Below are 15149 nucleotides of genomic sequence, written 5' to 3' on the forward strand. Positions count from 1 at the left end.
CGAGACCCTCCAATAAATTCACCTGACCTGAACCTCTCTCATTGAGGTACTCCTAATCAATCTTCCGTCCTCGGCTCTGAGATCCATATCATTCAGGGTCTCGCACCCCTATCCACTCACTAGCTCAATCGTCACGGCTACACTGCAATAGCTGGAGCAATCTCTGCTCTAAACTGGGCTACAAACTATCCATGAGCCTTGGTCTCCAATCCCGAATGTATAATAGTTCGCACATTCCTTGCCACTTGATCCAAGGTGAACTCAAAATCCTGGCAGTCCTTCAACTAACTGGCTCACTACCGGAGCTGGGACCAAACCCTGGTCCTACCCATGCGCGCTCATCCTCATTCTGCGAAGCAGCTATTCCCACAATCAAGGCATAACCAATAATTCTCCTTCCCATAAGCTTCTCAGATTCTCCAAGACTCTCACCGATTCGAGTATGGATCCTGTGCTTTCAGTAGTACGGGCCCAATACAACCTTCCACTGTTGGGTTTTGAGCATTCTAACACTTCCTAAGTGTACATGCAACCCTAATAAACCTTGGATCTATGTTTGTCTAAAATACATGCAAAATTTGTTTTCCAAGGTTTATAACTTATCTAGCATGGCATGGGGAACTTTTAAACATAAAAGAACTAGATGAATTACATACCTTTGTTTGTGAATTGATTCCTTAGGAGTTTGAGAGCCAAGCACCAATAATGTGAATGCCTCAAATGGAAATCACAAATCACCACAAACTTGGAAAACTTATGAGAGAGTATATCTATGCTCTAGAAATCGGCCACCTTTCTTCACACACACTAGGGTGTCATTTCATACATCACAAGCTTGTTTATATAGTGCACATGATTAGGGTAAACCCTAATAACCCATGTCTTTTCCTTTCCAAGGATCCATGGGTTAAGAGCTCCATGGATCATCCATGGACTCCCATATAAGCTTAGCCCATTACCATAATGAGTGTTAGCCCACACTATATAAATATAATAGCCCATGTTTAATTAGTCACCATTTGATCACTAAATTAATTCATAATTAATTTAAGACGAATACTAATTAAATAATACAATTTCATATTAATATATTATAACTTATAATATATTAATAAGCCGCAAATATACTCTTCTCATAATGTTATCCATATAAATAGTTCGGGTGAAGTGCAACCCAAATGGACCATGCCGGGTCGAGTCAAGTATATACCAAATAAGTTATGGACTTAGACACCTTATCCAACAGTCTCCCACTTGGATAAGTCTAATAACTATATTTGCCTATATGACTTCAGGAACCAACCGACAATCGTAGCTCTCGAAAACTCTGTTGAACTATGAAGCGCCATTTTAGATAAGTGATCATATAATCCTCTGCTCTCATGATATCAGCCGGACAAATACATGGAACAATGTCTTACTTATTGTCCAGCAGTTTGTTTCCCGATTTCCGATTTGTTTGACAAAGAACTTAATCGAACACATCAATTTAGTTCTGACCGGGCCCGGTACATAGGTCAAAACAAAATCATCGAGGGGCCCAGATATCGCTTCTAATCCTCCAAGGACTAGAAGGAACAGATAAACTTCGACTCATATACTTGTTTCTACTACTTGTTGAATTATACACAAAGGCACGTTTTATAACATCAAGTTATTGATGCGTTTTCGTGCAATCAATGTACAACCAACTCATAGGTAACAACTCATATCTCTAGGTTTGAAGACTTATATGATATTACCGTCTCACGATCATTCGAGATAAATTCCATGAAGTGATGCAAGTGAGCGTGGGTTGAATCCAATACTCATAACTTATGAGCACTCATGAGTGTTGTAGCCATGTCCAACATCTTAGACCTCTACAACCAACTCATGACAGTCTTGATTCATATCTACTTCCAACATATGACCGACTGTGGATGGTTGGAATAACTTAATCATTCGGAAAGAATAACCTAGTTATTATGGAAGTCAAAACATGCAAAGTGAAACACAAGAATAATTGAATCCAATATGGTCTCAGCCCTTATGAATATAAATAAAACACCTTTTATTCATCACCATATTGATTCCACATTATTCTGTTTCGATTTATCAACTTAACACTTGAATTAAAACAATAGTTGTCCCATGCTCCAAGCATGTACACTATGTTTTCTAAACAATAGTCATGCCATATACCAAGTATGCACACTATGTTTGTCTATGATCTTTACTTTGTGAAGTAGATCAATTGAACATGATTCCAATGATGCTCATTTCACAGTCCCAAATCCTTACCGTAAATGTAAGGATACCAAATTCTTGTCATTTACTGTAATCTGTTAGATTCCAAACTTATATGCATTGATCCTCTTGCAATGACTATGCACAAAAGTTACAAAACTTGTCAACAGTCATTACAGAGTATTCCAAAGGAGATTAATTCCATGGAAACGAAGTCTCATATTCAAAGTACATTGCTTTGAACACCCTTCTTGCATAAAAGTTTCTAACTTTCTCATAGATTCTTAATATCCAACTCCCAATATGGAAAATTTCCATATTCCCATTTTGATTATCTCATCTGAACAAGAGCTACCTCTTTTCAGAATATATCTATATGGTCCTTCCAAAATTTAACACTATACTTCCAACTGTCCCTGAGCAACCAATCTTTGGTGAACCTTAGATTGTCCTCGATAATTGCTTAATTATTTTAGTCTTATCCAATTCTACACTTTTCCCTTCTTAATGCTCTAAGCATTTTGAAAAATTTAGAACGGATAAATATTATAGCACATGTGACCGATCCTATACCCGAAGCATATGGGACACGATTCATGATGTCTCACATAAAGACCTGATACTAGATCAGTCTTTTGCTACAATATTTTTATTTGCCATGTTTTCAAAAATCGACTATGAAGAGGGATGTCGTAATCATAATCGAATTTGAGAACGCAATATATATAGAATTTCCTTATGTTGAACCATTCCAACATAAAACTCATATATATGTCCTTGACTAATGATGATTAAAATCTCAATCTAAAATTTTTAGGATTGAAATGAAGCATAATCTCCTCTCCCTTAATTATAGCAAAACAACCTTTTCCAAGTGAAATTCTTGTTTTCTATAATTAACAATACTCATCATAATTGATTATGCTCCCACTAGCATAATAATTATTTAGCACAACAATTATGCTCCCACTAGCTTTGACATGTACTCAGAAATCGACTTCTAGAAATCAATACTTTATTGACTTCCATCACCAAAGTTCAGACTTCTGATACGAGATGCTTCGAAAAAACTTTATCTAAGCTTCTCAGACTCATACATCTTTCCTTAGATAGCTCACATGTGTGTCTAAACAATTATGAAGAGGGATGCCGTAATCATAATGTTTAGACCTGTTTGCCATTTCTCACAAGTCCATGTTAGTGTGCCGGTTAACCACGCAAGCTCCACTAACGACTTTGAGAATGCAAACAGCACAATTGCTATCTACTTAAAATCTACTTAGTGAAAGCGTTTCCTCACCATCATTTTCATGAATCGGAAAAAACCTTATGACACTTAGATTTTATGATGTATGTGTTCCTATCAATATGAATTTGTCAAAACCGTAATCAAAAGACAAGGTTAGCGACAAACTCAAAACATATGGATTGAACTTGTTCAATCTTGATTTCTTGCCTCTTGGTAGCCCAAGGGCCCACCATTGCTTCCAAGTTGTTATGCACACAATTGAGAACTCACAGAACTCACATACATAGTCAACTTTACCGGAATAGGCACAGGAACAAGAATTATGTCAACACGATAGGTTACAAACCTCAAGTCGTGTGCTAGCGATAAACTATAGGTTTTATCCTTGATTAGCTCTTGAAACTCTGAAGACCTTTAAGACTCTCACTGTCCTCTTGACATATAAGTTTCTCTTTTTCGAGAACCATTCCTTGACAACCAAACAAATATTCAAGAGTCAGTGTGGATCCTTATCAAGATAAACACTTCACACAATTGGTGTCAATTGGTCTTTGTTTTATCCAAAACATCACAACTTACCAATTTCAAATGTGCAAGAGTAGAAAACATTTTACTCTTACATTTGACAAGTGTTATAAACCTTATTCAAGATGTGTCACTCAAGTTACAATCTTGGAGTATGACTCTAAGACTTGTTTTGGAACAAAGTATGATTCATCTTCTTGATTTTAACCATTCCAACAATTCATGAATCCTCTTCTTAGCTATAAAATTCACTAAGATGTCCTTAGAGGATGAATTGTGACATGGTTTCTTAATCATTAAGATGATCATAAAACAAGATACTAAAGTACTCTCCCATCTTTTCAGATTTGAGAAACTTTTATCTTTCTGCCCAATTTGATTCTTCCCTTTCGTCCTGCCATACATTGAAACTTTTCCAATGTTTCAGAATTGTACTTCAACTTGTAGGTACAACCATGTTTACTAAACTTTAGTAAATCATGACGAATAGTCTTATCGATCTTTGTGGTGGACTTTGACCTGCACACACCCAGTGTACCCGATTCTTTAGTCTTTCACCTGTCTCACATATACATGTGGTCAGGGAATTAGTCTTAACTTTCCAAAAATGAAAATTCTCATTCATCATTCAATACAACCTGCATGATTCCAAGTTTCAGTCCAATTGAAACTTTGGGTGATGAGAATCTTTCCTTATTTGATAAATTTAGACACTATCACTAATGAAAGAATCAAATGCACATTTCCATTATTGCTAGAACCATACAAACATCATTTTTTCATAAAATACCATTGCAAGGAGATAAAATAAAACAAAATTTTATTTATTTATAAATGCGGAAAAACTTTTTCCTTACAATGCAACTTTAAATGAAAACTATGCTATTACATATCTTCTAGCAATCTATCATAACTCTTATGTAGCAGCTCAAGAATCCGATCTTCGAACCATGCGATTGAAATCCATCTTCGCGATCAGATTCAGCATACTCTTTCTTTAAGTGTCCTTCCCTTTGCTTGATCCTGCCAAACACCAAAATGTAACCGAGTCACATTTTGTATTAAGAATCATCAATAAGGAACTTAACAGAGTTAGATAGTGGACTTACCTGAAGCAGAGTCAAACCTTTTGTTTCTACTTGCTTTCAGATCTTTTAGGTATTCAGGGCAGCTTCGTTTCCAATGTCCCTTCTCATGACAATAAAAACATATAGACTCTTTGGGAATGGTACATGAGATTATCACAGACTTAGCCTTTCCCTTTGCCTTTTGGTCAACCGGGTTGACCAAGGCCGATCCCTTTCCATTGGGAAGAAAAGGCTTTTCTGGACTTCCAATGTTACCATTGTCCATGTCCATGGAAGTTTGAGAAATAGACCTTCCACCCATATTTGCTTGACCATTGCGCCACATCATTTCTGACTCAGCAGCAACAAGCAAATAAGATAGATCTATTAGGGTCATGTCGTGATTTATCACATAGTAGTTCTGAATGAACTCACTATATGACTCTGGAAGTGATTGAAGAACCCAATCAATAGCCAACTTCCTTGGGACAACGACACCCAAAATTCTCAACCTGTCAAAGTGTGACTTCATTCCTAAGACATAAGTGCACACATGTCTTCCATCTTTATGTTTCATTGCTAGTAGGGCTTGAGTGACCTTGAATTTTTCAAGTCTTCGAGCTTGTGGGTCAGGGAGAATAAATGGAGGAGGTGGAGGTAGAGAAGTATGATTACATGAGATTTGGGAAGATCACAGTTGTCTAAACCAGACATCTACAATGGGAGATATTCAAGTTAGTTGATTTTAAGTCCTTAATATAACACCCAATATGAAATATTAAGGCTAGGACCCAACACAATATTTTATAACTTGGAAGAGAGATACCGTAATCCAAGCTATAAAATATTTGAAGGTAGGTGAATGACGATTCACCAATTTCCACCATGAAAAACAAAATAAATTATTAAGTTTTAATTGGATTTGAAACTCCTAGATCTTTTGAGATTCATTGAACTTTCGATGGCATGTTTCAATCTCGATTGTGCCCTTCAAGTTTTGTGACTGGGATGCCGAGGATCACAAAACAAGGTGTGAATAACCATGCAAACTCACTTGGTACCATTAATATTATCACCTAATCGATGTGCCGGTTAACCACACATGCTCCACCGATCTATGATAAACATTAAGTCACCCTTCGTGATCCTTACTAGTCCAAGTTAGTGTGCCGGTTAACCACACACGCTCCACCAACGACTTGGTAAGCTACAAAGTGTGAATTTCATGGGTTAGCACCATATTCACATTTTCCTAAAGTAACTAAGATTGGGAATTTATAAAAGGTTTAGTTACTTTATAATATTCATTATACTTTTAATGAGAATTTAAAGTCATTGTCCTACCCGTTCGGCTAACGACCCTCCACCGATCAAGGAAGCGGTGGGTGAGAATGGACACCCATTAAGTTGCCATTTTATAGGCAACAACCTTATACCCCCCTTATAGACCGGCTTCGTGAATGAGAAAGTTTGAAGGAACTTCAGGTTCCAACAAGAAGAATAAGTTCTCGAAGTCTGGTTCGAGAAAATTCGGAGAAGGAGCCGAAGCCAAGTGGTGTGACAAGTGTAAGAAGAAACATGCTGGGAAATGTAGCGAGGAAGTCACTTGTTACAAATTTGGAAAGCCTGGGCATTATGCCAATGAATGCACCTTCAATAAGAAAGTCTGTTATGGGTTCAATGAAGAGGGGCACATTTTGAAGGATTGCCCAAAGAAGAAGGATGTAGCAAATCCCAATCTCCCACCAAAGCGAAAAGCCAGAGCTTTCCAGATGACACTGGAAGCTATAAAGGATGCAGTGGATGTCGCATCAGGTACCTTTCTTGTAAATGGATTGCCTGCCAATTTATTGTTTGATTCCGGAGCAAATTACTCCTTTATATCACATAAATTTGGTGAAAGACTAGCATTGCCTATAGAAAAGCTAGATGATGCCCTAATTGTAGAAGTTGTTAGTGGCAAATTCATACCTGTTAGCGATTATATTAAGAATATTGTCATCGACCTGAATGGAAACGAATTCCAAGAAAAGCTGTTACCCATTGAGTTAAATGGTTTCGACATTGTTCTGGGGATGGATTGGCTTAGCGCCAATGATGCCGAAATATTGTGCAAGAAAAAGATAGTAAGGGTAAACCCGCCTGGAAAAGAGTCGTTTATGGTATACGGAGATAAGCGTAGAGTAAATTCTGGGATCATTTCCCTAATGAAAGCCAGAAAATGTTTATCTAAAGGATGCACTTCATACTTGACATTCGTGATCGATGCTAAGAAGGAGAAAAAGGATATGCAAAGTATACCAGTGGTGTGTGACTATCCGAAAGTTTTTCCTAAGAATCTTCCTGGATTGCCCCCTGATAGACAAGTGGAGTTTAGAATAGACTTGTTACCAGGAACAACACTGATAGCAAAAGCCCCATATCGATTAGCACCGACGGAGATGAAGGAGCTTATGACGCAACTTCAGGAGTTGTTGGACAACGGTTTCATTAGACCTAGTTCATCACCGTGGGGAGCTCCAGTGTTATTCGTGAAGAAGAAAGATGGGAGCATAAGAATGTGCCTAGATTACAGAGAGCTGAACAAGGCAACAATAAAGAACAAGTACTCGTTGCCAAGGATTGATGACATGTTCGATCAGTTGCAAGGTTCGAGCTATTTCTCGAAGATCGATCTTAGGTCAGGATATCATCAGCTAAAGGTAAGAGAGCAGGATATTGAGAAGACTACGTTCAGAACAAGATAGGGACACTGTGAGTTCTTGGTTATGTCGTTTGGACTAACCAATGCTCCAACAGCTTTCATGGATTTGATGAACAGGGTTTGTAAACCATTCCTCGATAAATCCGTGATAGTGTTCATAGATGATATTTTGATTTATTCAAAAAGCAAGCAGGAGCATGACAAGCATCTGCGTGAAGTGCTAGTAGTTCTGAAAAAGGAGAAGCTGTATGCAAAGTTCTCCAAATGTGAATTTTGGATTCAAGAAGTCCACTTTTTGGGTTATGTGGTTAACCAAGAAGGGATAATGGTTGACCAAATGAAGATTGAAGCTGTGATGAAGTGGGAACAACCGAAAAGCCCCACGGAGATCCGAAGCTTTCTAGGATTAGCTGGATATTATCGAAGATTTATCCAAGGCTTTTCTTCGATAGCCGCTCCATTGACAGCTTTGAACCACAAAGGAGCTACTTATACTTGGAATGAGAAGCATAAGGAAGCTTTTGAGAAGTTAAAGAAGAAATTGTGTGAAGCACCGATTCTTTCTTTACCTGAAGAAGTTGATGACTTTGCAGTTTATAGCGATGCATCTGAAGTTGGGTTAGGTTGTGTTCTGGCCCAAAGGGATAAAGTGATAGCATATGCATCGAGGCAATTGAAAGAGCATGAAAAGAACTACCCCACTCATGATCTGGAGTTGGCAGCGGTAGTATTTGACCTAAAAATATGGAGGCATTATCTTTATGGCACAAAGTGCAAACTTTTCACTGATCATAAGAGTCATCAGTATCTTTTTAATCAGAAAGAATTGAACATGAGGCAACGACGCTGGCTAGAGTTACTCAAGGACTACGACTGTGAGATACTTTACCACCCTGGTAAAGCAAATGTTGTTGCTGATGCTCTCAGTCGGAAGGTAAACCTTGAAAAGAAAAGGCCAAGAGCATTGAGAATTGAAGTTGTCTCGACAATGGTGGAAAGTATAAAGAAAGCTCAAGAGGAAGCTTCAGAGAAAAATGACCGAAAGGAAGAACGTTTGGGAAAAACGTTAGTGATCGGTATAAACAACCACGGGTTGAAGGTATTCCAAGATAGGATTTGGGTACCTAAGACAGGAGGAATGATAAATCTTCTGATGGAAGAAGCTCAGAAGACCATGTACTCGATTCATCCCTGCAGCACGAAAATGTATAGGGATCTGAAACCCTACTACTGGTGGCCGACGATGAAGCTCGATGTTGCAAAGTATGTGGTCGAGTGTGTGACATGTGCGAGGGTTAAGGCACAACATCAGAAACCGTATGGGAGTTTAGAACCTTAACCTGTACCCATGGGTAAATGGGAAGACATCACCATGGATTTTATGACTAAACTGCCCAGAACAAAAAGCGGTCATGACATGATTTGGGTTGTCGTTGATCGATTTACAAAAAGTGCACATTTCATAGCAGCCAATGAGAAGTGGTCTATGGAAAAGCTTGCGAAGGTTTACGTGAAAGAGATAGTGAAAGCTCATGGTGTTCCCCTGACGATTATGTCAGATCGCGATAGTCATTTCACGTCGAGGTTTTGGAGAAGTCTACAAGAGGAATTGGGTACAAAATTGTGTCTAAGTACAGCTTACTATCCGCAAACCGATAGTCAGAGCGAGCGAATAATTCAAACGTTGGAGGATATGCTAAGATCATGTACCCTGGAATTTCAAGGTAACTGGGATGAACATTTACCTCTGGTAGAATTTTCCTATAATAATAGTTTCCACTCAAGTATCAAGATGGAACCTTACCAAGCTTTGTATGGAGAAAAGTGTCGAACGCCGTCGTGTTGGCTGGAAGCTAGGGAAAAGCAGTTTATGGGACCTGAAATATTCCATCAGACTGCTGAAAAGTTGAAAGTGATTAGGGAAAGGATGTTAGCAGCTCAAGATCGTCAAAAGAGCTATGCTGACAAGAAAAGACAACCAATATCATTCGAAGTTGGGGATTCAGTTTTACTTAAAGTCTCACCGTGGAAGGGAGTTATAAGATTTGGTAAAAGGGGAAAGTTGAGTCCAAGGTTTATTGGACCGTTTAAAGTTCTTCAGAGGATTGGGAACCAAGCTTACAAGCTAGAACTACCAGAAGAACTAGATGGTATTCATAACACTTTCCATGTGTGTTATTTGAGGAAGTTCACGGGAGATGTTCCCGATATAATTCCAATTTCTGAATTAAGGTTGGATGAAAGAAAGAGGTTAATCGAAGAACCAGAAGCAATCGTTGACCGTAAGACTACGAAGTTACGATGAAAGATGGTCGATTTAGTGCTTGTGCGATGGAAACATACGAATGGGCCAAATCTCACCTGGGAAACGGAGAGTGACATGATGAGTCACTATCCATAATTGTTTGCTGATGTGTGATTCCGGGGACGGAATCATCCTAAGGGGGAGAGAATTGTAACACCCGTGTTTCTAGGATAGGCATTAATGATGATGTAATAGTCTAGGTCAACCTTTGTAACTCATTTTGAAGAAATAAAGAGGAATTATGTGATTATTATGTGAATTATGTGTTTTATGCTTAATTATTATGATTTAATTAATTAAGAATAAAAATAAGCGTCGAAAATAAATATTAGATAAACCCAATATCTATGAAGGAAGTTGTAGTGGTCGTGACAAGGATTACAGATATATAATGAATACTAAAATCCGAGTTATAACGAAGAAGGTATGACCTGTCGAAGTTTCGCGACAGAACCGGTACGACACTGCATGACGTAAATAGTGAATTTACGATAGAATAATTTTTAGCCTTAGTGATCTAAACAAAAGTCGTAGAGTTCGTTAAACCGAAAATTTTCATAAAAAGAACGCCCAAATCTGACTTCGTATGAAGAAGTTATGATTTTTCTAAGTTTCAGCTTAGCAGTAGACAACTAAAAACTCGAATTTTAGATCGAGTGATTTTTAGCCGACACAACCTAAACGAGAATCAAAGGTCTCGTCAATAATAGTACAACGGTAAAAAGACAGACGAAAACGGACATCGGATGAAGAAGTTATGAATTTTTAATGGATTTTCCTGTCCCGGTCTGTTAAAAATAATAATATTAAAATAAAGTCAAAATTAATCGACGAAGTCTAAACGAAAGTTGTAGAGTATATTCTCGCCTACGCGTTCATATAAAGAACGTCAAAAACGGAGCTCATATGCGAAAGTTATGGATTATAGAAGTTTGGGACACAAAAATCGAGAAAATCCCGATATCCGATGAAAATCGCATGGCTGGGGTTCGGCCACGTCACCTCGCATGCGAGGCCACCTCGTGTCCGCCATGTGCTCGCTGCTGATTCGACCGAAGATGCCTCCCAGTAAGAATTCGACGCGCCTCGCACTGGTGGCAGGTCCGAAGCGAGCCACATGCCTCGCCCTCACATCCGACGCGTGTCCCACTCCTCGCGTCCGAGTCTCGCTGTTGCTGCCGCGTGTCCCTTCCTTCGGCAGGAGCTCCGAACCTCGCACCTATATAAAGGGGGTGCGAGATTTCCCGGTTTTTGTTGGAATTTTGCATACTTTTTCACTCTAAAGCCTATTTTAAGTGAATTTCAATCCCCCGAAGCCCCGAGATCATAACTAACACCCGAAACAAGTTTCGAAGTGCCTGAGAAATTTATCTTTTCGGTTTGAAGCCCAACCCTCGCAAGGCCCGGTTTTTGGGAAAACATCCCGGTTTTATTGGAAAGGATTATTTTAAGAGACGAGGTGCTGCCCAATTATCGTCTTAACAAGTGAGTGTATAGTCACTTTCATCTTACACATAGATATGAAGTATTTTCTATAAAATACGTGCTATGTGTAATTATATTGATTGTTTATTTGAGATGACTGTTGAATAGATGTTTTATACAAGTTTTAAACTGTATATGTATTTTTATCTACAAATATGTTGGGTAAAACATCGGTAGACGAAATAGTTGATGTGTGTTAAAATGATGAGAGGCCTCGATGTTGTTGTTGTTGTTGTTGTAGTCATCTAGCGGAGTATAGATGACGACCACAGACCTTTCTAGACAGTCCAGTGGAACGCTAGCAGCTTCGCAACCTGTAGGTGTTGGTGAACTATATGTTCATTGGTGTACTCCATCCCCCTCATGGTTGCCTTAAGGACATGTATGGTTGAGGAATCCCCTTAGCAGTAGTGTCCATCCCGATGATGATCCTTAGGCTAGGTCCCTTGTGATAGGTGTTTAGGGACGTAAAGTGAGGATAACAGGAACGGGTAATCAGGGTTATTGTTGGTTGATGAAAGTAATAAATTTATTGTTGGTTAATGAAATTAATAAATTTATTATTTGTGGGTTGAAAACCCTATATGCTCACCAGACTCCCAAGCCTGGCCCACTCAGCTTTTTATATTACAGGTAGTGGACCCCGAGCATAGTCGGATGATGATGAGAGATTTTTGGATTATAGGCCAGTAGTTGTAAATAACTGTTGTAAGGCTTATAATATACTGTTTATGCTTTTGGTCTGTATCGGAACATGACATCCCGAGGTTTTGATATATAATGAAAAAATATATTTCTTTAAGAAATGTTTTGATAAATTTTTATCATGTTTTGTTTTGGGGACAAATTCCGCAACATCTTTTAAAAAGATTTCTCTGATTTTCTTTTAAAAGCATAAACTAAATCGGTCTTTTCTGGCCAAGAAATTTGGGGATGTCACAAAACAAGAGTTGCGCAATAGGGCTAAATCCATCACTCTGAGATAATCCAGCATGTGCCACATGTGACCTAGCCTATTCACTTAGTAGCTAGCTCACATTGCTAGAAGTCCCACAAAGCACAAAGCAAACAACATTCGGACAACGGAAAACTAATCAACATATTCCAATCAAACAATTCTATCTATACATACAATTCACAATCAGGTGACTCCTGTCACTAATCTCATCCTAGGCTCATCCTAGGGAAACCTCCGACTCACAAACTATCATAGAACATTCGGCCCACATACCACAACCCATGCTAACCACATCCACCCTCGCTGTCGGCTGCCTTATGCATGCAAATTATACACAGAACATGATCTAATAGACTGTCGGATAATAGACTCTACCCCAAGACCACGGGAAATAAGGTCAAATCAGCTATTCTAAGGCTATAAGATCCGAACCGTATACAATTTTCAAAGCATATACATTGCAGTTACAAATACCAATTATCATTCTCATTCCAGCATGACATCCAATATCCTCATGGCTACAAGCACCACATATCAGGCCAACCTATGGCTAACTACTCAGCACTAGCATGCAAGTCTACCAGCTCATACAACATATACAGGCATCTCCCCTAGCCCTAACTAGCATGCGATTCACAAATTCATAATCAAATCATAACAGATAACAAATGTGGGTATTCTGGGGAAACTTACTCGAGCTCGGCTGATTGCATGCACCACACCCTTTCTTGTCTTAGAAATTCTTTACTTAAAACATTTTTCTTTTGAAATCTTTACTGATCCTCAGTCTGAGTTCAGATATACCCGAAAGTATGTTCGAATCCCTCAAACCAAGGCTCTGATACCAACTTGCGACGACCTAAAAATCAAGGGTAAAAATTTCATATTTAATATAGCTAAAACATTAATACCATTTATTTCAAACATTCCAAATCATCGTTAAGTAAAACATTTATCAGAGTAAATTTCAAAATCATTCATTGCGGAAATCATAGGTGTGTGCACTGCGATCAACCCGACTCTTCTTTTCCAAAACGTTGAAACCTGAAACCAAAACTATAAACCGTAAGCACAAAGCTTAGTGAGTCCCCCAGAGCATACCCCACACACAATCCACATAACACATATCATATTAGCTATAAAAGCTAACACATATCATATTATCTAAAAAAGCTACCTCTACCACGTATCACATATCAATTAGCTATCAAGTTATCTCTACCATTAGCCACAAAGGCTATCTCTACCGTTAGCCCCAAAGGCTATTTCTACCGTTAGCCCCAAAAGCTATCTCTACCGTTAGCCATAAAGGCTATCTCTACGGCATATTACCACATACTCAAGTCACACACCTCTACACAACAAGCATACCAACTATCATAAAATGGGCCAGCCTTGGTGCCTTAGACCCATTGGTATGGTGAGAAGACTCACCTCGCACTACAGAAGCTTCCCGCATGAATTCCTTAGTTGCTGCCCCGCCAGCTTCCCGAGCTGTCACTACCAAACAATATACCCAATTAGCAATTGGGTCCCATACCATAATCATTAATCCATGCATGGGGTAAAATGACCATTCTACCCCTGGCCCAGTATGATCCAAAACTAAGGCCCAACCCCAAAACAAAAGCCCAACACTAGGTAGGCTTTCCAAACCCACTAGTGGCCCACTAATGGCCCAAGTTGCCAAATTGGGCCCAACCCCTCTAATGGGCCTTACCCTAATCCCAAACATATTCCTGGCCTAACACATTTGACTTATGATGGCCCACTAAGCCCAAAGAGCCAAAATCCCTTGCATGGCCCAAACCGAGGCCCAAAACTCGCAAGACCCAAGTCGGATGAGTACGCTGGGCGTACTCCTATGTACGCTAAGCGTACTAGCCAAATGGTGTGTACGTTGGGCGTACCTGCATGTACGCTCAGCGTACTCCCCTGTTAAGACATTTTCCCATTAAGTGCTTAATACTCATATCCAGAAGCTACAATCACAGATCCAAGTCCTTTTCGACGTCTCAATTCATAAAGTCACTGACTTGGTGACTTTGCATGCCCCAAACATGTCCAAACTCCAAAAATGATAAACTACCTCCATGAAAATGGTCTTAACTCATGCATGAACCCATAAAGACCTCCAAGATGGCAACTTTCTGCCTTAGGGTCTCATTTAACACTGAGAGTGGCAACTCTAAGTCTAAGAATCAGATTTCAACCATAAAGTTCCATCCTTGGGACCAAAATGAACTAAAACTCACAATGGTAGATCTAAGAGATGAATGATCAATATCAAAGCTTTATACCTTCATCAAGCTGAGAATGAGTCCCAAATGCCAGACCCACAAGCTCCTCCTTGATTCCCATCTTTGAAACAAGCTCCAATTTCTTGAAATGCACCAAAAACCACCCAAAATGCACCCACAAAGCTCACAACACTCTTGGATGAAGCTACAACTCGAATTTAGGATTTAAGGCTCTGAGAATGAAAGGGAGGCGCACCCCCTCGGACTTAAGGTGCTTTAAATAGTGAGCCAACCCTAAAATTTAGGGTTTTGGAGATCCTGGACGTACGCTGGGCATACATCTTCAGCACCCGCGATTCATTAGCCAACACTACGTTGGGCGTACCC

Source organism: Lactuca virosa, chromosome 2 (assembly GCF_052849685.1).
Source record: "Lactuca virosa cultivar CGN04683 chromosome 2, Lactuca_virosa_CGN04683_v6, whole genome shotgun sequence".
In the NCBI taxonomy this organism is placed as follows: domain Eukaryota; kingdom Viridiplantae; phylum Streptophyta; class Magnoliopsida; order Asterales; family Asteraceae; genus Lactuca; species Lactuca virosa.